The 23,675-nt window shown below is 42.1% G+C and overlaps 1 protein-coding gene across 3 annotated transcripts in view; it reads left to right on the forward strand.

Moving 5' to 3' along the window:
• Positions 1 to 23,675, forward strand: part of MTUS1 (microtubule associated scaffold protein 1) — a 168,044-nt gene continuing 144,369 nt past the window's right edge. The window contains exon 1 of one of the 3 annotated variants that reach the window (XM_041753070.1): positions 1 to 113. The gene's annotated coding sequence lies outside the window, so the exon portion shown is untranslated. Of the gene's footprint in view, positions 114 to 1,266; positions 1,399 to 23,675 lie in introns of those variants that run through there. The other 2 variants (XM_041753067.1, XM_041753068.1) reach the window with 2 other exon arrangements.

Below are 23,675 nucleotides of genomic sequence, written 5' to 3' on the forward strand. Positions count from 1 at the left end.
CGCGGCGGGCCGGAGCGGGAGCCGGAGCCGGAGCCAGAGCCGGAGCCGGAGCCGAGCTCAGCTGCGACGGCCCGCGGGGACTTGGGCGGCCCCGGGACGCGCGGCTCCGCCAGGTGCGCGGGCAGCAGCCGCCGGGCGCCGCGCTGTGCACGTGGCAACAGGTGCAGCGCGGCCCTGGGCTGGCGCGGGGGCGGCGGGGGGGGGGGGGGGGGGCTCGGGGCGCGTCCGCCTGTAGCCGGGAGCGTGCGGGGCTCGGGGACCCGGACGGGGACGCGGGAGCGCGGGAGGAGCGGCCGAGCCGCGGGGCAGAGCGCGGCGGGAGCTCCGGGCCCGCCTCCCGAGGTGCCGCCGCTCCCCTCCCGGGGCTCAGCGCCCCCTCCACGCCGCTCCCCTCCCGGGGCTCAGCGCCCCCCCCGCCGCTCCCCTCCCGGGGCTCAGCGCCCCCTCCACGCCGCTCCCCTCCCGGGGCTCAGCGCCCCCCCCTCCACGCCGCTCCCCTCCCGGGGGCTCAGCGCCCCCCCCGCCGCTCCCCTCCCGGGGCTCAGCGCCCCTCCACGCCGCTCCCCTCCCGGGGCTCAGCGCCCCCCCCTCCACGCCGCTCCCCTCCCGGGGCTCAGCGCCCCCCCCGCCGCTCCCCTCCCGGGGCTCAGCGCCCCCCCCCCCCCCGCCGCTCCCCTCCCGGGGCTCAGCGCCCCCCCCGCCGCTCCCCTCCCGGGGCTCAGCGCCCCCTCCACGCCGCTCCCCTCCCGGGGCTCAGCGCCCCCTCCACGCCGCTCCCCTCCCGGGGCTCAGCGCCCCCTCCACGCCGCTCCCCTCCCGGGGCTCAGCGCCCCCCCCGCCGCTCCCCTCCCGGGGCTCAGCGCCCCTCCACGCCGCTCCCCTCCCGGGGCTCAGCGCCCCCTCCACGCCGCTCCCCTCCCGGGGCTCAGCGCCCCCCCGCCGCTCCCTCCCCGGGGCTCAGCGCCCCCTCCACGCCGCTCCCCTCCCGGGGCTCAGCGCCCCCCCCGCCGCTCCCCTCCCGGGGCTCAGCGCCCCCTCCACGCCGCCCGCCTCCCTCCAGCAGCGGAGGCGCAGGCTGGGGCCGCTGGCGGGGGGGTGGGGGGCGGCGGCGGAGCTTTTCTATTTACAAGTTTCCCCAACTGCCCGCCCTGGCTCCACCCCCGCGGCTCGGGAGGCGGGGAGGCTGGGGCGCCCCGGACTCGGGGTTCCCGCCCGGCCGCTGCAGCCTCCCGGGGCGGGGCGGGGTGCGGGCCGGGCCGTGCGCGCCCAGGTGCGGACGCCGCGCGCGGGGCGCCTCCGCGGGGGACCCAAGGGCGCCGGGGCGCTCGGGCCAGGGCTCCCGGGGGCTGCGCCTCTGCACGCCCCCCCCCACCCCAGGAGGAGGAGGAGGAGCTGCGGGTGAGTGCGGGGTCGAGACCCGTCCGGCCGCCCGGAGCGCGGCGGGGGTGTGGGGCGGGGGCGGGGGCGGCCGCAGCCTGGAGGGGGGGCGGCTCTCCGGGGCTCGCTGCCCGAGGCGGTCTGGCCGGGTCCGCGCAGCTGGCGCGGGGGGGGGGGGGCGGATGCGGAGCGCCCTGGAGCTGTCACCTTGGAAGTGACCGGGGCGGGGGGGGGGCTCGCAGCAGAGAGTGGCCGCGCGGTGCTGGCAGCCGGAGGCCGCCCGCCACACACGCGCCCCGCCGGGGCCCAGCCGCCCAGCCTCCCGGCGCTGCGGGTCGCTTGGGCCCGTCCTCAGCAGAGGCACCCGGGACTGCGGTGGGGCTCCAGGGAGGCTGCCGCAGCTCCCAAGGCCCCCTCGTGCCGTGCCTCCCTCCTTCCTGCAGCTGCCTGGTGCTTTTCTAGCTCCCTAGAAAAACCTACGCCTGAATCCCGTCACCCGATTGACTGCTACGCTGCACTAATTCTTGGACTTGTGGGTTGAATCCCCTTAAATTCTCCTTTTTCAAGACTTACTGCAAGTGTGACTGAGTTATTTGTTGACTTTGACTTAGCATGATCTTGGGGTAGGAATGGAGAGATTCTGCAGGAGCCTGCAATAAAGTTTCACCTACTCTGGGAACTACTACTGAGAACTTCGTAGTTTGTGTGCTAAGAAAGGAAATCCAGTGTGTCGTGTTTGAATAAAATCAAAGTCTTATGCCAAACGGTGGTGGGGGTGGGGAAATGACAGGGTTCACGTTTTGCCAGGTGATGGGATTTCAATCATCAGCAAGCTAAATCCTTATCCCTGGGCGTGGAGGGTGGGGTGCAGGTGTTAGGAGGAGAGGGAAGAAGGGGGGACCTTCCAGGAGGGAGGGGAATTAAAAGGAAACAAGGCGCTGCTTCCTGGGAACCTATGACCTCCTTAAGGAGTCTAGATACACCAGATAGTAGTGTGTGGTTAACCCGAAGAGAAACTGAAGAGTTTGGAAATGCAATAGAGTAGACCAGCTTCTTTTTCAGGGATAATTAGGGCAGGAATTGGACAACTTAAGATGAAACAATGATGCCTTATTTACATGGTGCTTTGCAATGTGTAAAATGCTTTTATGGACTTTTTTTTTTCCCCTTAAATACAGTATTCCATGAGGAAAGCTATACAAAGAAATGCTTAGAACTACTTATCCTTAAAACAAACTTAGTGGAATGGAGTTTAAATTAATATGTATTATTTATTTAACTCGTGCCAACTTTTCCCTCTTTTAAAAATCAGAATTGTAGAGAAAATAGTGCTTGTAGAAGATCTGCACCTTTTAATTCTGTATCAGTAATACATGATTACAGTTTTGGATTATTTCATCAGGTTATAAAGTTCTAGCTAGATTTCTTTCTCAGTATTTCAGTTATTAGACTGAAGCATTTAGGAAGCATGTCATGTCATAGTCCTCTTCTGTTGGCCTTGTTCCCTGTATGCTTGTTGTATAAAAATGGGTAGATTAAGAAAAAGTAGGAGTTAAATAATTCCACTACCCAAATATCACATTATTTTCTTTGTGCTTGTTCATAGAACATAGAGTTTTTTTTTTTTTTAACAGTTATATAGTTTATACAAATAACACTGTTGCATGCTGACTTTTTTCCTGCTTAGCATGAGGGAAAAGTTTCCAGGTCACTACAGTTCTCCAAGAATCTTTATTTTAGTGGCTACATAATGTTACATTATAATGAGGTAACTTTATAAGCTGAATTTTATTTCCAATTATTATTAAATATACACTGTTGCAACAAATATCCTTTATAAAACTTTATCTACAGGGCATATTTCCTTAGGATGTAGTCTTTGAAATACAGTTTTTGGCTCAAAGATATAGAGGGACCATTTGCTTTGCCCCCCCCACCCCCCAAAAAGAAGTCTTACCCAAGTATGATCCCGCCAACACTCTGAGTACCTGTGTTACTATATGCTTGTTAATAAAGGGGGAATCATTCTTAAAAGGAAAAGTAATTCTTCCAGCTTTATAAGTAAGCAGTGCTTTCTTGATACCTAAATTTCCAGATTGGTTGGTTTGTTTTGAGAACAGCAGGCACAAGTAGGAGGAATGGCAGAGGGAGATGGAGATGCAGGCAACCTGCTGAGCAGGGAGCCCAATGTGGGGCTCAATCCCAGGACCCTGGGATTAGGGCCTGAGCAGAAGGCAGGTGCTTAATGGACTGATCCACCCAGGCACCCCTACTAAATTTCCAGTGATTTAATTACAAATCATGAGTATCCAGAGAATTTAGTTATTTTTCACTTTTTTGAATGTAGTGCCAAATTTCTTCTGCTGGTTTGTTAGTATTTTTCTAGTTATAAGAACTTTTATGGATTAATAATAAAGTTTTGCGTTCTTATTGTAGATTTTTACCCCATAATATCTTGGCCTTTTAAAGACCAATACCATGTATTTATAGTGGTTTTGACTTTGAGATGTTCTATAATGTAGTCAAGTCTGTTGACTTTCTCAACAAAGTCAACACTTCTGAATCATAGCTTCAGAATTGGGTGATGATGGCGGGCAATGACTTTTAAGAGAATCTCACCACCTCCCCCCCTCAAATTCTGAGTCAGACTTTTCAAATCCAATAGAACAACCTCCAGGTCCTGGAGTAGAGACTGTTGCAAACCAGATTGGGTTTGTTGATAAGAAATAGTTGTGCATGGTATAGACCATTAGGAACAACATTCTTCAAAATCAGAACAAAGTTTTAAATCCCAGGAAATGTTTCAGATCCGTTGTTCGGTGATTATGTAAATATGTGATTAGGCTCACAAACCATTTTTATTGATTTGTAGTAGATTCGTTTGTAGTGTTTTGCTAGATTGTACAATCATTACAGTTCATACTAAATTGTTGATGCATCTTTTCTTGATGTCTAGATAATGTATATATTTAAAAATTTTCCCAAGTTTCCAACACTATTCACAGATGAAACTATGGGTAAGCAGCCTGATTTTTTCCAAACTTGAGTTACCTTTCCATACTAAAAAAGCTTAAATATATCCTGAGAACTTCTAAAAGCCTTGCTGAGCATATTCTCCATCTCTTATGGCCCCCAAAGAAGCCACCAGACCATGTAGGAACCTTGAAGATGAAGCTGGTGTGTTTGTGTTTGAGGGTGTGTTAAAAAAAAAAAAAAAGAGCCCAAACTATCTCTGGAGGCAGGTGAGCCTTCTAGGAGATGACTGCTACTTGCCTGGCAGGGACCTGGGCAGCAGTGGCTTTGGCCTTTGGAGAAGTAAGGAGTGACTGAGGATATGTGATCCCATGCTGCAGGGAAAGAATTAGGTCATATGGGGTAGGACTTCACCGGCCTGAATTTTTTTTTTTTTTTTTTCAGAAAACCCTGCTTTTACCAGGGTTTCCCCATACTTTGGGAAATCTGTTATAACCAGTAGCTGAGTTCAATTGGCAACTACTTCTAAAGATGTATTTTTCTCAATCGAGTTTATGCAAGATATCTCTGATTTTTTTTTTTTTTTTAAGAAATGATAGCAATATTATTTGAAATCTTCTGTGTGGGCAGTTATCCATGATATTAATGCATGACTTTTTTCTTATTCACTTGACTCAGGATGAAAAGACTTTTACAGTTGAGGGTGACGTATTTGGGGTAAAGTATTAATCTTTACTGTGTAGATAAATACAATAAAACTTCATTCCCATATACCATAAGGTATTTTGCGATTTGCGTAAACAATATACATCAGGGTAATCACAATCAAGGAAGAGAGGGTTTGCTCAACAAATAGAGAATAATAAGATTGAATCTAGAGGTGTTAGGTAAATAGCTTTCAATCACTTCAGAATTCCATTTTTGGAATCTTTGATTCCAAAACAACTTTATGTATTAAAGCTGGTAGATTTTCTGTAGCCTGCAGTTTAAGCCCGATATTGAAGAGAAAATACTTAAACTGTACTCGCATCCTGTTAATAGGCTCATGTCTAAACTTAGTGTTCTGTGTACGTATTACTTGCATGAGTAAAAGTAAGAAAAATCACACAACCCTCCATTCTCACATAGAAGTTTTATTTCATTTTGAAGTTGTAAAACTAAGTAGGTTTAAAGTCACTTAAAAGTTCTTTTGAGGAGACCTGTTTACTTTTTAGTAGGCCTGATTCCATTCATTTTGAGCAGTGAAAGAAGATCACATGCAGGTCATAAGCTTCTCAAACTAGCTGCAAAGGGCAAAATGGTTGCTGATACATTACTTCCAGGTAATGTGAATTTTGCCTGAAATTGTAATGATTTCATGTTTCAGTAAGAGTTCAGCTAAGTGGAAGGGCAGATCTGGCCAGCTTCCCACCATGGGCACACAGCAAGAGAAAAAGCAGACTGGGATGAAAACGGACTGAGGAGACCCCAGTGTTAGAGACCCCAGTCTTAGAGGCAAGATGCCATGGAAAGAGGGGTTTAAAACCATCAAATTCCTTATTTTCACTCTTCTACATTCTTATAAGTATTTGTACCTTGTCAATTTATACTTACACTGAATGCAAAGAAAATTGGTGCTTATGTTCGTGGGCTAATCAACCATGATTCAGCTGATCTTCTATGATTAAAACATTCCAGGACATGTGTGTCCTGAACTGGCATTGAGAAAGCAGTTCTTGAGAAGAGTAGGAAGAAGATGTGTAAAAATATATTCTGTTTAAATAAGCGTAGAGCTTATATAATGTCTGTGGCTGTGTTCCTTATGTCTTGACTTGTACTTTTTTTGCATTAGAAAAACTTGGTAATATTTAACTTGGGGATTATTTACATATATACCAGTATTGAAGAAAATGTCACTATTCCTTTATTTCAGGTGAGTGGTTCATACATGTTTAGAAGTATTCAGCGACAAATGAAAAATTCTCTTAAGTTTATCTCTGTTTTCATGATTATTAACAATAATATCAAGTTAAAACTGCATGTTCTTTTAAAACCTAGCTCACTTGGCTAGCTGCATGGAACAAAAATAGAAGCCTTTATAGATACAGGTCACATAAGAGCTGACATTGAAACATGGGCCCCCTCCTTCTCCCAGCCTTTGTGTCAAGTCAGTTGAGCTGTATTTACCAGAATACTACCAGTTAAATCACCTCATGCTATAAAAATCCTGTTCTTTAGTTATATAATAAATTACTATACTATAGGCCTCTTATCTAGGCAAGTTATGGAATTGAACCATATGTGCATATTTCTACTAACCTAATTCAATACATTGTCATTTGAGCCAGGGTTTCAGAATTCCTACTTGGTGAAAAAGTCCAAAGGATTGGAGAAATGAGAAGTGGGTTAAAAAGGGTAAACTTTTACACTTGCAAGAAAAATACACTTCTTTTATTAGATCTTCAATCTAGACTCCATGGATATAATGCAGTCATTTATGCAGAGTGTATAGTTAGGATAATGTTTTCACATTAAATGGTAAATGGCATGAGTGAGAATCCTTTCTGTTAGAATTTGAAGTTTGCTAAGTCTCAGGTCATGTATTGAGCACTTCCTGTGGGCAAACACGGCAAGGTAGAAGGGCACAGATGTGGAAAAAACTTTGGCTCCAGTTTTCAGAGGAGTCAGCAGAAAAGTCCCCAGAGTGAGGTTTTGGAAATGTTACTATTGAGGGTCCTAGAAATATCCCTCCCAGATCCTGAACATTGTGCCCTATGTTGGAAACTCTACCTGCTACTTTGACTAAACTTTGGTAAAACTAAGGCAGTTTTGACATTTTTGGTTATCTAAAGATTCTTAATCTGGTGTGGTTTTTTTTGTTTGTTTGTTTGTTTTTGTTTTTTAAGATTTGTTTATTCATGAGAGACACACAGAGAGAGCCAGAGACACAGGCAGAGGGAGAAGCAGGCTCCATGCAGGGAACCCAATGTGGGACTCCAGACTCGATCCTAGGACCCTGGGATCATGGCCTGAGCCCAAGGCAGATGCTTAACCACAGAGCTACCCAAGTGCCCCTCAAGACTCTTAGTCCTTAATCAGGAATCAGGATTACTCCTAGAATTGTCGAGAAGCAGGATACTTAGCAGTGTAGTCTAGTTTCACCTGCTTGCTCTGGACAATCTTTTCAGTGACCTCTTCCAACATAATTTTGTTAAAACTTGTAAGCTTCTTGAGGATAGGGTCTGAACCTTACGATGTCGGGTACATTTGCAGTTTTATAATTATTTGTACCAGATGTAGCCTGGGGTAAATCCTCTAGAGCACTAATGGCATGGGAATTTGAGATTCTTTCCTCCAACAGCCACAGCTCCTCGAAGGTCTTTTTAAAGCCAGACACAATAGTTTACTTTTCTAGACTCCTTCCTCTTTGTCCTGTTACTCGCACTCTTCCCCTTACCCTCTGGGGGAGACAGCAAGCAGAGAGGTGGCTCACCCTGCGTCCTTCTGAAAGCCTGTGCCTTTAGGCATTAGGGTAACATGAGCTGGAAGGTGTGAGGTTCGTATTCCTTCGGAGTTATAATTCTGTTTTATTACGAAGTGCCATTCTCAAAACATCTGGCAAGCCCATGTGCAAATACTTGAGCAGAATTAATTCCACTTGTGCTAATTTATTATAGTCTCCTTTTGTGCAGTCACAGTCGACAGTTTCTCAGACTTGGGCTGTTTCTTGTTTAGAGAAATATGTACTTACATTTTAAAAAGTAATTCAGATGAAGTTTCAGTCTAGGATTCTTCTTTCTCTCATTGCATTTAATAAGATTTGTTTCAAGAGTTTTTTCGCCTTTCTGTAAAACTTCTTTATGGCCCACAAGACTTCCTGGTTATTGAATTTGATTCTGTACTCTTAAGAGTTGACTTTTTGTTTAATGCTTAAAAAGTCTTGATGGTGCTTTATGGAGATGCTAATTGCAACTCTGCAAAGGAATTTACTAATACATTTTAATTCCAATATAAGAGGGGAATGGGTTTAGTCAATAAAATGGGAATGGACATAGGAAGAGTCCTGCATTTCTTTTTCATAAAAAATCTTGAAATGGTTTTATATTGCAGGTATGACTGTTAGGTTACAAAATGGTTGTATCTTGTTACGCCGAACACAAAATTTGAAACCTTATATATGTAACCAAAGGAAAATTATTTTCTACTTAGTTTAATTATTAGCCTCCAGGGCAGGGTATTGCCTTTTCCTCCCCCTCCTTTCTCTTGCTTTTATTAAGATTGGAATAATAGAAGAGGTATTTCATCATTTTGGCTAGATCTTGTTCACCCTAATATCCAGTGTGAAACCTTGGAGACCTACTTTGTTAATAGAATTGGAAAAAGTGTTACTGGCATCCAGTACATTCGGTATTGGATTATAATGGAGAGTACACAGACTTCAAAATATGACCAATTTGGGCTCATGTCTGAGCTCTTCTGTGTTAGCCATGTGGGTTTGGCAAGTTACTTTCCTCTTTTGTACCCTTTCCCCCTCATCATGACAGCGGGGATAATACCCATTGCTTGGGGTTATCACACCACAGTGCCAAATATATGGCACCTTTTCTGATTTAATTTCTCAGTTGAATTTTGAGAGAATGGTTGCTTGGGCCTGCTTGTGCTCTCTGCTGGGAATTAAATTCCGGGCACAGGAGCCTGATAACTTTTCCTCTTGCTTAAAAAGAACTGGTTTATACCAGTAATGATTGAGAATATTTATTTTTGGACTCCAGCTTTGTTACCTTTTGGTTTTCTTTGGAGTTCTAGTTTAGGGGATTGCTGATATTTGGTTATATTTGAGCTGTAGTTTTTAAAAATCGAAATAGAGATGAAAATCCCAAAGTGCCTGTGTGTGTGTGACACACACAAATATGATTAAAATTAAAGTGAAATAATAACTCTGGTTTGGGAGAGTACCTTATAAGTTTGACATTAAGGACCTTTAAATTTATTTAGCACAGCAACATTTGAAGTAGACGGTATAGGTTATGAGAGGTCTGTTTTATTACAGGAGAAGATTGACTGGAACAACTTGGATAAATGTTTTATATTACGATGAGTCAGTTATAGAACCAGGATCAGGACCTGGGTCTTCTCTCCTGGTCTATTCTATACTTCCGGTAGAATACTGATATTTGACTACTTTTAATGCCATAAGAAGTAATCACTGTTGCTAGGATTTTCTTTATATTGGTGCTGAAGTGGGATCAAAAGCGTCACTGGTTTGAGCATGTGACATTTCAGTTGACATTGGTTGGAATTAGGGCTTGTTATTTTTCCAATAACTACAGAACATAAAACAGAATGTTAAATCCTGTAACCAACTAAGATTTGTAGCACAAATGGAAAATTGATAGTTCTATAATATTTTGCAGCTTTTACACCACTTCAAAGGAACCAGATAAAATTCTGACAGTCATCTGAATCATTAGATTGTGTACAATAATACATTGTAAAATGTACCCATTTTACAGATAGCAGCCCAGGGTCATGTATGTTGAATAGGGATTAATACTTGTTTTTCTGAAACACTTTTTCCTATAGAAATACTGAATCCTATTTCCTTATTTTAAGCTACATGGAGGCAGGCAATTCTTGGGCAGATGGAGTTAATCCCAGGTAGAAATTTAACTAGAAGGTGAGGCCTGGTGTCATCAGAACGGGGAAGAGAATGTCTCATAAAACCAGATACATCCTGAGTATCAGTCATGGTTTTTAGCCCTAAAGGTCAATAGTTCTGTGTTACCAAAATGACTTCTCTGGAATGTATGGTGTTAGGACTTGACAAGTAGGTCTCTTTAGGGAGGTTGGCTCTTTCTTCCTTGGGGCTGACCCTATTAGTTTGATGTACTTACACTGATCCATTAAAGAACTCTTATTTGCCAATGGAAAGCCTAACATAGGTAATCATTTTCCAAGTAAAAGGTACAGGAAGTTGATGTTTAATAAAGGTTGGGAGATAGTGTGAAGTGCCAACTTGCATAACCACACACACACATGCTGACATTTTTCAACTGGTCTTGGCAGGATTCAGATGGAAAATTATTTCCTTTTAGCCAAGTGGACTCTGAGGAGATGCGGCAACTGTCTGAATGATTCTAAACAAGGAGCTGCTCATAGGCATTTAACGCTTTCAGGCAAAAGAATTCATTTTAGCTTAAAACTCTGTCCTGCATACTGTGTCTAGCCCCATTTCCCTACAAAAGCTGTGCTACCTTTTGAGGAATTCCTTTACATAACTGTGTACAACTTGGAAACAGAAGAATGCAGAGTCTTCACGTCAAGTTATATCTTTAGCCAAACTGTACAGTCCCTGGCAGTGGTCCTTGACAGGCACTGTGTGTAAGTGATGCTATGGTTTTAGTGGTTTACTTTTAGAGGGACAGCCAGCCCCTTCTATATGGGCTCTGTGGCATCCTGGAATGTGGTTTTACTGTTTTTTGACTCTCCTGCTTCTTAACGATTCTCGTGAAAAAGCTTACTTTGTGATGGAATTCATGTCGACCATATGATGTAATCTCTTTAGGAGGAAGAATTTAATTTTGTTCACCTCTCTGTCAGGAGTACTTAGAATAGTGCTTCTGTTAAGGCACTTAATATTTTAGTGTCTCAGTGGTCTCTTGATTTGAGACTGTAGGTGCCTGGTATGTGGTCCTCAATTGCTTTTCAAGATGATTTCCAGTCTGGGGCTATAGTGCCCTATAGGGTCCTGGACAAAGCCTCCTCTTCTAGGAGGGTTTAGGTGAACGTGTATTGGAGCTAACAGTAAAATGAAAAACTGGAGAAGTAAAGCAGGTCTCATTTCCACAAGATCAGACAAATATGGTAGTTCATGTAGTCAACATGCAAGATTTTCAAGAGGGTCAGAAGGATTAGTTGAAAAGTAGATTATAGAACAAGAACGGAGGGGAGTGGGGGGAGACCTCTGTAGGTTCCAGAATGGGTCAATGGATATATTTGGGAATCTGTGCCGTTGTTTACTGGCCACATGATCTGTGAAAAAAAATTTTGATTGATATAAAATTAAGTATCACACAATGTACCTAGGTCTTGACAGATAATCTCCCATGTGAGCAATGGTCAGACCAGTTGAGATCTAGAACATGTACATCTCTCCCTACCCAGAAAGTTGCCTTGACTTTCAAGTCAAGTTGCTAAGTCATGGTGCTAAAGTGAGGGTAGTTAATAAAGCTGTAATAATAACAACAAGGTTGTTGACAGTATAACAGTAGCAACTAACAATTGTACTTGTTAGGAAGTTTCCAAAAATTTCATTTCACCCCTAAAACAACTCTAAGGAATGGATTGTTACTGTTGCATCAATTTTTAAGGAGGAGGAAAATGAGGTCAAGGTTATTTTTGGCTTGGCCAAGCAAGTCAGGTAGCCCAGTAACTGAGCACATGAGGGAGCCCTCCATGTCTAGGCAATTGTACAGAGCTGGGGCTGTGGCTAGCAAACGTTAACCTTATTAGCTGTGGGAAGGAAGGTGGGTAGAGACCAAGAATACACATTTGAACTGGGTTTTAATGTCCATTGTTACTCATTAACTATGTTCCTTGGGCAAGATCTCCCACTTCTGGAGAGATCTATAAAGGGGAAGAGGTGTAGGAAGGAGGTAACTGTCATGGAGCCTGTCTGTTATGGGGCTGTCACCTGGGAGGACAACTGTGAAAGCACTTTGTGGACTTCGAAGGGCTGTGGGCTGACATCCTTACTTCTGTGGAAGAATTCACTGCCTGCTTGCCCATCCTAGCCTCACATATTTCATACACTGTGGGCGGACAGGGAGGGAATGACAGTGTGTCACAGAGATGGTCCCCACTTGACAGTCTTGATGGGCCGAACAGTGTGTTTACTCAGCTTTTTCTCTCACAGGTCTCTTTGACATTCAAGGCCTTAGTGTTTCCGCTATTATGTCAGCCAACCTCTACAATATTTTAAGTGTCCTTAGTTGGCAAAATTAAAACCCGACTTTCTCATGTTGTCTCTCCAGATTTTGGGAGGGAAAATGTTACTAGTTGGTAAAATCTGAAAGGCTCAGAAACACTCACCTGCCTATTCTTACCCCCCAGTCCAAGCTTTGTCTTCAGGGAGCTACACTCATTCTCTCCTTGTCCACACCAGTGGAATCCATCCTTTGGGTTCCCTAATGTTGAGTTCCACCTCTACTTTTGCAGCTTTTGTAGTTACTTACTTGTACTTTCTTGTGTTAAGTATTGGCTCTTTGAAGGCTCCTTAAACACGTGGACTGTTTTGACCATTGTCTCCCTACCACAGCAGCTGGCATGTGGTAGGCAAGTCATCAGTATTCGTCTAGCAAAAGTCACTTTATATCAGGAGTATGGAAATGGGCACGGTGGTGCATGAAGTGACTGACTCCCCACTTAACTTCTCTGGGACTGCTCTAGTCCTGTTGTAGGGGATTCCTCTTTTTGTAGCTAATTGGAGGTTCTGAATTTTTTTTTTTAAATACTGAAACATTATCTGCTGCTTGAAAGTCTTTATTATTAAGAGAATAATTGTAAGAAAATCGGTAAGGTTTGGATAGCTAACTATAACATCTGGCATTTATGTAATGGTAGGAATAGAATTTTTCTAAATTGTAAATGTGGATTAAGTTAAATCACACATTTTAGGTATAAAAGCTAATTTAGAAAGTTATTGTCCCAAATGAGAGATGTTATTTTGTTTAATGTCTGATTAAAATACTTTATACAGGGGTTGGAATCCTTTAGAGAAAGGCATGAGTAGATCCTGAAATTCTTCATTTAAAAAAAAAAATCGGACTGTTGAATTCCACAAATATCACTTGAGTGAGCATGGATACAACCTTTTCCCTCCCATTCCTAAGTTTGAATCTTCTTGCATCCATCTCTTCCTTTAAACTCTGGGCCAGCCAGTCATGTCATCAGGGCCCATACACCTGTGAAATAAGAGCAGTGTTCCTGGCTTTGGTAAGTTTGAGATTTCTTGACCATACCTGAGCCACAGATTGCTGTTAAGGATGGAGTCCTATTACTGAATTGTTTCTTTTGAGAATTTATTGCCGAGGGTAGTTACTTAGGAGCTTCTGTTTTGATTGACTTTTATGTGCCATTGATACTAAAGGCTATTGCAGTCAGGCTGTCATAATTGGTAGCCAGACTTGGACCCTTCTCATGAACCTAAAGATTTTGCATTAAACACATTAGCTTTAGAAATACAAAGCCAAAAAAAAGCTCAATATGTGAGTTTCCAAATTTTTCTATAGCACAACCATATGCATATTCCATGTCTTTTAAAAAAATTATACCATCTATTCCTCCAAATCTGTTGAGGACAGACTCTAAGATCCCATAGGATCCCTTTTCCTACTCTCCCTTCTGAGAAATAAATAAAAAAAAAATTAGCTAATTTTGGAGCAGTGAGATTTTTGTTCTGCTAATGAGGGTAAGGGAGGGGACTTGGCTGGGTTTCTTGCTTCCTGAGGTCCATGCTATACTTCTTTGTTCTCCTGGCACACTGCCACATTCAGCAATCCTTCATCCCCAGAATGGATGGAGAAAGGACATCGGAGCAGAGGTGTGTTCATCTTTAGGGCCAGAGACTCCCAAAGAGCAGATGTCACAGCCAGAACCAATGAGTGAATCTTCTTTACTCATTGGTTCAAGCTTGTCCTTTCAAATACAAAACCCAGTGTGTGTTATCCTTAACATTTTCATGAGGTCTTCATTTGATGGTATCAGGAGAAATCTGGAGAACAAGCATTTTTGATGCTGTCAACCTGTGGGTTCAGAAAAGATGCACAGTTCTTTACAAAATCCAAGATGGGGGATGAGTGAAAGAGATGAATTTTGATGTGATATGATATCCTTGGAGGAAAGGTATAAAATGAAATATATATACATGTAGTTTACCCTATTCTTTCAGATGTGCTCTCCCTTGAAATTTCAGTTACCAAATGTTCAAACCTAGTTTGAGGTTCTTCTGCTTCATTTTAGTAGTGAGATGGAAAAACCAACACAACGCTTAACTTGAAATTTGTGTTACTATAGTTGTCTTTAATAGAGGTGTAGCAGTGATGGTGTAGAGTTTTAACATCAGATATATTTAGTGTTTCTGGTAGGCCTGTACCAATTGTAGATGTTATAGTATGTGGTTATATTTATAAATAGCACAAGGAGATACTTAGCTTTTATTATACCATCTTGGTATATTATTCTTTTTTTTTTTGAAAGGTGACTAAAATTTTCTTTGAATATTTTTATCAAGATGTACCTCTTTCCAGGGTTAATAAATCCAAAATTTCAGTGTTGCTACTGTATATGATGTTTTGGGGAAAAAAATAAATCAACCAAATTGCTTTAAATTTTTTAGCACATGGGTTAAAACTTTCAGAAAGGTAGAAAATCTCAGCTTTGGTGTTTGGTTTGTTGTTTTTTGCCTAATGAAATTATGGATACCATGGATTGCATGTCTGGAATGGGAGCCCAGCCTTGATTGGGCCAAGTGAGGGTGGTGGGTGGGTTGGGCTGTAAAGATCATGACCCTGCTGTGCTTGGGAGGTCATTCTCCTTTGTAGCCTTTGGGAGATTCTTGTAGTGGAGTGTTGTTAATCCTACTGGGACTTGCCTGGCTCCTGAAGGATTTCTCTCTGCTTCATGATTACCTAGGGCCAAGTTAGGAATCAGAGAGGGGCTGCTGGCCTAAAAATAGTCACAGTTTGGGAGGAGGGCCTGAATGGCACAGCGCCACTGTTCCCTTCCTGCTGCCAGAAGATGATGCTATAAGGAGAGCGTCAAATGGGAAGAGTGTGTGTGTGTGTGTGTGTGTGTGTGTGTGTGTGTGTGTGTTTGAGGACAGGTGTGAAAAATGTAGAAGAGAGTGAATGTTTTCTTCCTGGCTTCTGTAGAGGGAGATAAAATGTTTTTAGAGATTGACTTTCAAAAAGCCTTAGAAGTAGTAAAAGCAAATGTGGGAGGCTGTTCTTTTTATGAGACTAGGCTTAGTGGGATATATTTCTAGATGTTTCTAATTTGTAAGAAAACATTTTGTATTTAATGTTGGTCACAGATTGTTGAGGAATGGAAACAGTGATGTGCCTTGTTTCCTAAAGTGCTTGAGAACACAGAGTGAAGCATTGTTTGAAAACTTGAAGATGACAGGTCATTTAAAGACATTTTTTTCTGATTCAAGTGTAGTTGACATACATTAGTATACTAGTTTCAGATGTACAACAGCGATTCAACCTTTTTGTATTACGAAGCAATCACAATAAATCTAGCTAACATCTATCACTATATAAAATTTTTGCAACATTAACTATATTACCTATGCTGTACATTGTATTCCATGTCTTATTTTATAACTAGAAGTTTGTTCCTTTTAACCCTTCTGCCCATTTTGCCCATCTCCCTGCCTTGCTTCCTTGTAGCACCCACTAGTTCTCCATATTTGATTCTGTTTCAGTTACCTTTGTTTTTGTTTTTTAGGTAACACATTTATTGTAAAGTTATGATATTGTCTTAGTATGGCTTATTTCACTTGATATAATACCCTCTAGGTCCATCTGTATTGTCACAAAGGGCAAGATTTCATCTTTTTTATGGCTAAGTACTATTCCATTGTATATACCCCATATCCTCTTTATCCATTCATCTACTAGCGGACACTTAGGTTGCTTCATATCTATTGTAAATATGCTGCAGTAAACATAGGGGTGCATATATCTTTTCAAATTGGTGTTTTTTCTTTGGATAAATAGCCAGAAGTGGAATTGTTGGACCATATGATAGTTCTCATTTCAATTTTTTGAGGAACCTCCCTACTGTTTTCTATAGTGGCTGTACCAGTTGTATTCCCACGAACAGTACAGGATTCCCTTTTCTTTACATCCTTACCAACACTTGTTATATCTTCTTGATACTAGTTATTCTAACAGATGTGAGGTGATACCTTGTGGTGTTGGTTTGTATTTCCCTAATGATTATTGATGTTGAGCATCTTTGTGTGTGTCTGTTGGCCTTCTATGTGTCTTCTTTGGAAAAATCCCTATTCAAATCCTCTGCCCTTTATTTATTTATTTATTTATTTATTTATTTATTTATTTATTTATGAATGATAGTCACAGAGAGAGAGAGAGAGGCAGAGACACAGACAGAGGGAGAAGCAGGCTCCATGCACCGGGAGCCTGACGTGGGATTCGATCCCGGGTCTCCAGGATAGCGCCCTAGGCCAAAGGCAGGCGCCAAACCGCTGCGCCACCCAGGGATCCCCTCTGCCCATTTTAAAATCAGTTTGCTCTTCCAGTGCTGAGTTATAAGAGTTCTTTATATATTTCGGATATTAACCCCTTATTGGCTATGTCATTGCCATTCAGTAGGTTGCCTTTTCAGTTCTTTTTTTTTTTTTTTAATTTTTATTGGTGTTCAATTTACCTACATACAGAAAAACACCCAGTGCTCATCCCGTCAAGTGTCCCCCTCAGTGCCCGTCACCCATTCCCCTCCAACACCCGTCCTCCTCCCCTTCCGCCACCCCTAGTTCGTTTCCCAGAGTTAGGAGTCTTTATGTTCTGTCTCCCTTCCTGATATTTCCCAACATTTCTTTTCCCTTCCTTTATATTCCCTTTCACTATTATTCATATTCCCGAAATGAATGAGAACATACACTGTTTGTCCTTCTCCGATTGACTTACTTCACTCAGCATAATACCCTCCAGTTCCATCCACGTTGAAGCAAATGGTGGGTATTTGTCGTTTCTAATGGCTGAGTAATATTCCATTGTATACATAGACCACATCTTCTTTATCCATTCATCTTTCGATGGACACCGAGGCTGCCTTTTCAGTTCTTTGATGGTTTTTTCTGCTGTGGCCCCACTTATTTTTGTTTTTGTTGCCCTTGTCTAAGAGACAGAGCCAAAAAAACATTGCTAAAGCTTTTGTCAAAGAGATTATGTTTATGTTTTCTTCTAGGATTTTTATGGTTTTGGGTCTTATGTTTATGTGTGTAATCTATTTTGAGCTTATTTTTATGTATGGTGTAAGAAAGTGGTCCAGTTTCATTCTTTCAGTTGTCCAGTTTTCCCAGCACCATTTTGAAGACTTTGCCCACTTGTATGTCCTTGCCTTTTTTGTCATAGATTAACCATACAAGTGTACATTTATTTCTGAACACATTCTGTTCCACTATTCCATGTGTTTTTTTGGTACCAATACCATACTGTTTTGATTCCCATAGCTTTGTAGTACAAAGAACATATGGTATTATATGTTAATATAATAGAAATATGGGCACCTTATGCCTTCAGCTTTGTTGTTCTTTCTCAAAATTGCTTTGGTTATTTGGGTTCTTTTGTAATATAAATTTTAGGATTATTCTACTCTGGGGGAAAAATGGCTATTGGTATTTTGATAGGGATTGCATTGAATCTGTAGCTTTGCTTTGGGTAGTATGGACATTTTATTAATATTAATTCTTTCAAGCCCAAGCATGGCATAGATTTCCATCTATTTGTGTCAACTTCTATTTCTTTTATCAGTGTCTTATTTCGGAGTATAAGTTTTTCACCTCCTTGATTACATTTACCCTAGGTATTTTGTTCTCTTTTATGCAGTGGTGGACCTATAGATTTTATTTATTTATTTAAGATTTTATTTATTTCTTCATGAGAGACACACACAGAGAGAGATAGAGGCAGAGACACAGGCAGAGGGAGAAGCGGGCTCCATGCAGGGAGCCCAATGTGGGACTCGATCCTGGGACTCCAGGATCATGCCTTGGGCTGAAGGTGGTGCTAAACTGCTGAGCCACGCAGTCTGCCTGGACCTGTACATTTTAAACTAAGGTTTCTGGGAAGATTGTTTTACTTACTAACACTTTAGATATCTTTGGTACACATTTTATGCTGAAGCCCTATTGGTTAGAAGAAATTTCTGTCTGAAAGTGATAGACAATCTCTTTCAAATGGTGGCTGTTTTCTGACTGAGTATAATAGATTCAAAACTTTAGTATTTATTTTCCAGTCTCCTTTTCTATTTAAGGTGAAACAAGATTACTTCAGAAATTTAAAATATCTGTGATCAAAAGACCAAGATCTTTGTTTTCCCTCCCAGCCTTCAGGGTGACTGGGAGATCTGATGAGATAAGAAGTAGAGAGTATTTTGTTTGAACACATTGATTTAGGGATGGATGGTTATTGATTTTTTTTTTTAGATTTTATTAATTTATTCATGAGACACAGAGAGAGAGAGAGAGAGAGGGAGGGAGGCAGAGACACAGGCAGAGGGAGAAGCAGGATCCATGCAGGGAGCCCAACGTGGGACTTGATTCTGGGTCTCCAGGATCAGGCCCTGGACTGAAGGCAACAATAAACCGCTGAGCCACCTGGGCTTCCCGATTTTTTTTTTTTTTTTTTTTTTAATTAAAGGGATCCTTTCACTGCATCTGAGTGTTGATTATTAAGTTTAAGCAATATTCTCTGATTTAGGGGTAGCAGAAGGACTCACTTGACTTTGAAGATATTTCTTACTACCTTCAATGCAAAGGCTAATGTATTGCTAACTTCTATATGAGTGGGTCTATATTTTTTGCATCATGAGGGCCCACAGAGGGCTTTGAGAGGGGATTTCCAATGAGCTGAATTAAAATGCAGAGAGCTCATTCTGATTGCTTTGTGGATAATGTACTGTAAGGAGGCAAGAGGCTAATGATTTACTTAGTCCTTCAGGAGAGGGAGATGGGTGTCTTGGACCTGGACTAATAGGGAAGGTGAGAAATAGTTGCATTTGGAATGTGGTGCCTATTTGGGTTGCTCACAAGTTTAAGAGGGGAAAGAAAGGAATCAAGGCTGACTGCTAGTTATTTGGCATGGTCAGCTTGGGCTCGTAGAGACGTCTTTTATTGCAAATAAGGAACACTTGGGCAAGAAAGAATTTATGTGAGTCTAGAAACCTGAAGTTCTTTTAGATGCAGGAAGTTTGAGATGCCTGTTAGATAGGCAGGTGCAAATGTTGGGTTAACAGTTGAGTCTTCAGATCTGGAGCTTTGGGGAAAGATCCGGGCAATGAAATGCTTGTGGGGCTTGCCGTCAAACAGAATGTATTTAAAACAAGATGATGATGAGTGTAGGATGAGAAGGGGAGTAAGGGGCTGAGCCATGAATTACTCCCAACATTAGGAGGTTGGTCAGAGAAGCCAGCAGAGGACTTGGCTAAGGAGCAGCCTGTGAGTTGAGGAGGTAAAGGGAGAGGAGTGCCTCTGAAGCCAAGTAAAGGCAGTGTCTTGGAACTTGAACCCTATAGTGTGAAGAGTTTGCTTATCAGACAAAGGACACTTCTATTCACTTTCTTGGTACGTAAATGTATGTTTAGTGATTATTTAGAATCTTGATAAGTTTGAGGAAACCATGGCAAAGTCAGCCAAAATTAAAAACAAGTACAGTACCTCCCTTGAAAATACCAGAACAGGAGATTTAATTACCCTTAGGCAGTCTCCTTTCAGGGAACTGTATACATTCTATTAATCACTATTGAAATCTCAACAGTGGATGCAGGAACCATAATATTCTTTGAGGGCCCCCCAAATCCACAACATTTTTAAATATCTGGCTGCTGGCCATAATGCTGTTTTGAGAGCTTTGTTTGCTTACCTAGGAAACCTCATTCTGCATTATATCGAAATATTAAAATATAACCACTTCGTATATTTAAACAGTTGAGTTGCTATTCAGTTGTTATTAACTGTTAATATAATAGAAATCTTTCCATTCTTTTCGTCTTCCCTGTTACTTATTCCTCAGCTCTCAGCTAAACATCTGATTTGTTCTGAGACTTTCAACCTATAATAGCAACCAGAAAAGCCTGTGCTTTTTTCTTCACTGACTACAATTTTTGTTTGTATGGTTGTTTGTTTATTTTGTTCACTCTGTAGTAACCCCTAGAAGAGTGTTGGGCACATGTGGGTACCTGATAAATTTGAATGCCATCCAGTATTAGAAAAGAGGTGCTTCAGTAGCTTTGGTTTGGTTTCCAAGCTCAGTGTTTCTATCTTTAAGTCAGATTGGCTGAGGTATCATTTAATCATGGCAAAAAATTGGCCTTTTTAGGTGGATAGTTCATTCAACTTCAGCAAATATCATCAGCCACAGTAAAATTAGGAATTTCCATCATGCAGTTTCTTTCTTTCCCTTTCAGCCTGTTCCTTGACTCCAAGGCAAATACTAATCTGTCTTTATGGTTTTGCCTTTCCAGATATTCTGCAAGAGCAGTACATGCCTTTTGTGTCTGACATCTTTCACTTAGAGTGCTATCTCAAGCACTTAGGCTGCTGTATAATGATCTGCCTTTTGATTGACAAGTGGTATTTTGTTGTATGGATGTACTTCCATTTTTCTTTTTCAGCCACCACTGATGGACATTTACATTTTCTAGTTTTTGGTGATTTATTAGCTTTTTATTCCTGGTTTTAATTAGTAGATAGGAAATTAAAACAGCATCAGTGACCCATAGCCACATACCCCTCTTCATGTCTGTTTTCATTTTCCCATGTTTTTTTCTATGTGTTTTGCATGGCTATCATCCTAAAACACACTAACCTTTTTCCTAGTTCTATAAATTGCATAGTTTCAAAATGGTTGCATTTCACAGAGTTACTATAACTTTCTAGTCAGTTCCTAGGTGAAACTCAGATTGTTCCTAAACTGTCACAGCTGTAGCAAATGTGCTAACATCTGAAGTTTTCCTATGATAAATTCCTGGCAACAGTTTAAGACTCTTAAAGTAATAGAAATCAATTCAAGCTACCCAGGGCAAAAAAAAAAAAAAAAAATGTGTAGGGGTCAAAAGGGTATGAAATATTTCTCAGAAGTTAGTGTCCAGGAAGTTGTCAGGTCAGTAATTCTTTCTCATTGTGCCTATCTGCTTCTCTTCGGACTCTGGTAGCATTCTCTCTGCAGAGACTTAGTTCACCTGATTCTGGGTGCATGGCAGGAGGAGGCTTACTCTGTAGTGCTGGGATTTATAGTTTCCAGTTCCCAGGACTTGTGCAGATCCACTGTGCCTAACTCGCTATTTCAAATCCAAATGCCGGGGGAGAGGCAGCCTGACCCATTTGAGGTAGTTGTTCATAGCAGGACCATTCACTGTTGTGCGTGTAGTGGAGCCCACCTCAGTGAGTAAAAAGGCGATGTTCTTAGAGAAAAGGGGTGGCTATAAACTAAGCCCACACTCAGAGATTCCCATTTAAGTAAGATTGCACAAAATCCATTTTATCTGACTGCTAAGTTGCTTTTCAAAAGGGTAATTACAGTATGATCTTAGCGGGGAGTTGGGAGGGTTATATAGATCTATTTTTTATGTTCGTATTTAGATATTAACAATCATTTAGGTACCTGTTTCAGCAGTTCACATGCTAAGATTGGAACAATATAAAGAAAGAGTCATGGTTCCTTCCCAAGGATGACACACAACTTCACGAAGTGCTCTGTATTCTTAAGTCCTGGGGCTGTAATGTCCAGCATAGTGACTATAACGAATAATACTGTATTGCAACATTTAAAAGTTGCTTAGAGAATAGTTCTTAAAAGTTCCCATCCCGGGATCCCTGGGTGGCGCAGCGGTTTAGCGCCTGCCTTTGGCCCAGGGAGCGATCCTGGAGACCCGGGATCGAATCCCACATCGGGCTCCCAGTGCATGGAGCCTGCTTCTCCCTCTGCCTATGTCTCTGCCCCTCTCTCTCTCTCTCTCTGTGACTATCATAAATAAATAAAAAGTTAACAAAAAAATTAAAAAAAAAAAAAAGTTCCCATCCCAAGGAGAAGAAAAGAGTTGTTTGCCTCTTCTTGGATTTGATCCGTCCCCTACGAACGATGTTTAATGGATAGCTAAGAAAATCTGATTTGTTAGCATTTATTGAATGCTTGCTTTATGTTAAGCATTGTGTCTGAGACTTCTGTAAATACAGGAAGTTTATCAGACAGCTTTTATTCTTGGAACCATGCAATCAAGTGTAGATTTTTGTTTAACCCAGGAGGCGTTCATTACTAAGTGGGCCTGGAGTGGAAATGGTGGAAATGTTCCCTATACAGGTAATTGTGTCAGTCTTTGTCTGGAAATAATAACAACATGGTGCTAAGTGGTTTGGAGGGCCCAGTAGGAACCTAAGCACTTTAACTATGGAATGCTTGCCTAGAAGCCGGTTCCTAAGTTGTGACACATTGTTGAGTTAAGTGTCTTATGCTTGCTTTGAGTTTCAGGCCCTAGCTGATGTCCCTTAGGCTGGCCAGGCTGCTTTATCTGGAGTCTGCTGGACTAACCTGGGGACTATTGGCCATGGGTCCCACTGGTTGTCCCAGTGCCGCCTCCTTAATTTTAAACAACTTCATCTAAAAACCTTTGTCAGCAAATGCATTCTGGTTACTCATAATCCTACCCTTCTCCGAAATCCTTTTTTAAATGATTTTTTTTTGTTGATCTAGGAGAATCTAAATGAAGATTTTAATGATGAAATGTGCCAAGTTAAGGTATCTGTGTGTATAAGTGGATTTTTTTCTATGTGATGGTCTAACTCAGCTTTTCCTTGGCAGCTGTGTAGTGCCACAATGGTCAGCATGATGACGCATGCTATAGTGTAGACCCTTCCATCTGTGGGTTTAGTATTTCAGATACCAGATAGTCACGAGGCAGCTCAAAATTCTAAGATACGTAATATTGTGTGTTTTTTCTCCTATCCTGTAGACTGGGAAAACTGCGGTTGCAGTGAAGTTATGCTATTAGCTCTGGCTCTTTTAGTTTATGGCTTGCTTTTGGTTTATTGTGATAAAATATACATAACATAAAATTTACCATTTTAACCATTTTTAAGTATACAGATCAGTGGCATTAACTGAATTCATAATGTTGTGTAACCATCACCACTGCCTAGTTCCAGAATTTTCCATCAATGCAAACAGAAACTTTGAACTCGTTAAAGAATAATTTTCCATTCAACTTTCCCACCAGCCCCTGGTAACCCCTGTCTGTATGAATTTGCCTATTTTGGTACCTCCTGTAAGAGGACTTCTACCGTATTTGTCCCTTTGGTCTGGTTTATTTTATTTAGCATGTTTTCAGAGTTCATCTATTTGTAGCATGAGTCAGAATTTTGTTCCTTTTAATGACTGAGTAATATTCCATTGTATTTATGCACCACATCTTGTTTATCTACTCACCTACTTATCTAGTCATGTGTTGATGGACACTTGGGCTGCTTTTACTTTGTGGTTATTATGAATAATACTGCTGTGAACATGGGAATGCAGATATCTGTTCAAGCCCCTGCTTTCGGT

The sequence above is a fragment of the Vulpes lagopus genome, chromosome 4, assembly GCF_018345385.1.
Source record: "Vulpes lagopus strain Blue_001 chromosome 4, ASM1834538v1, whole genome shotgun sequence".
NCBI classification, from domain to species: domain Eukaryota; kingdom Metazoa; phylum Chordata; class Mammalia; order Carnivora; family Canidae; genus Vulpes; species Vulpes lagopus.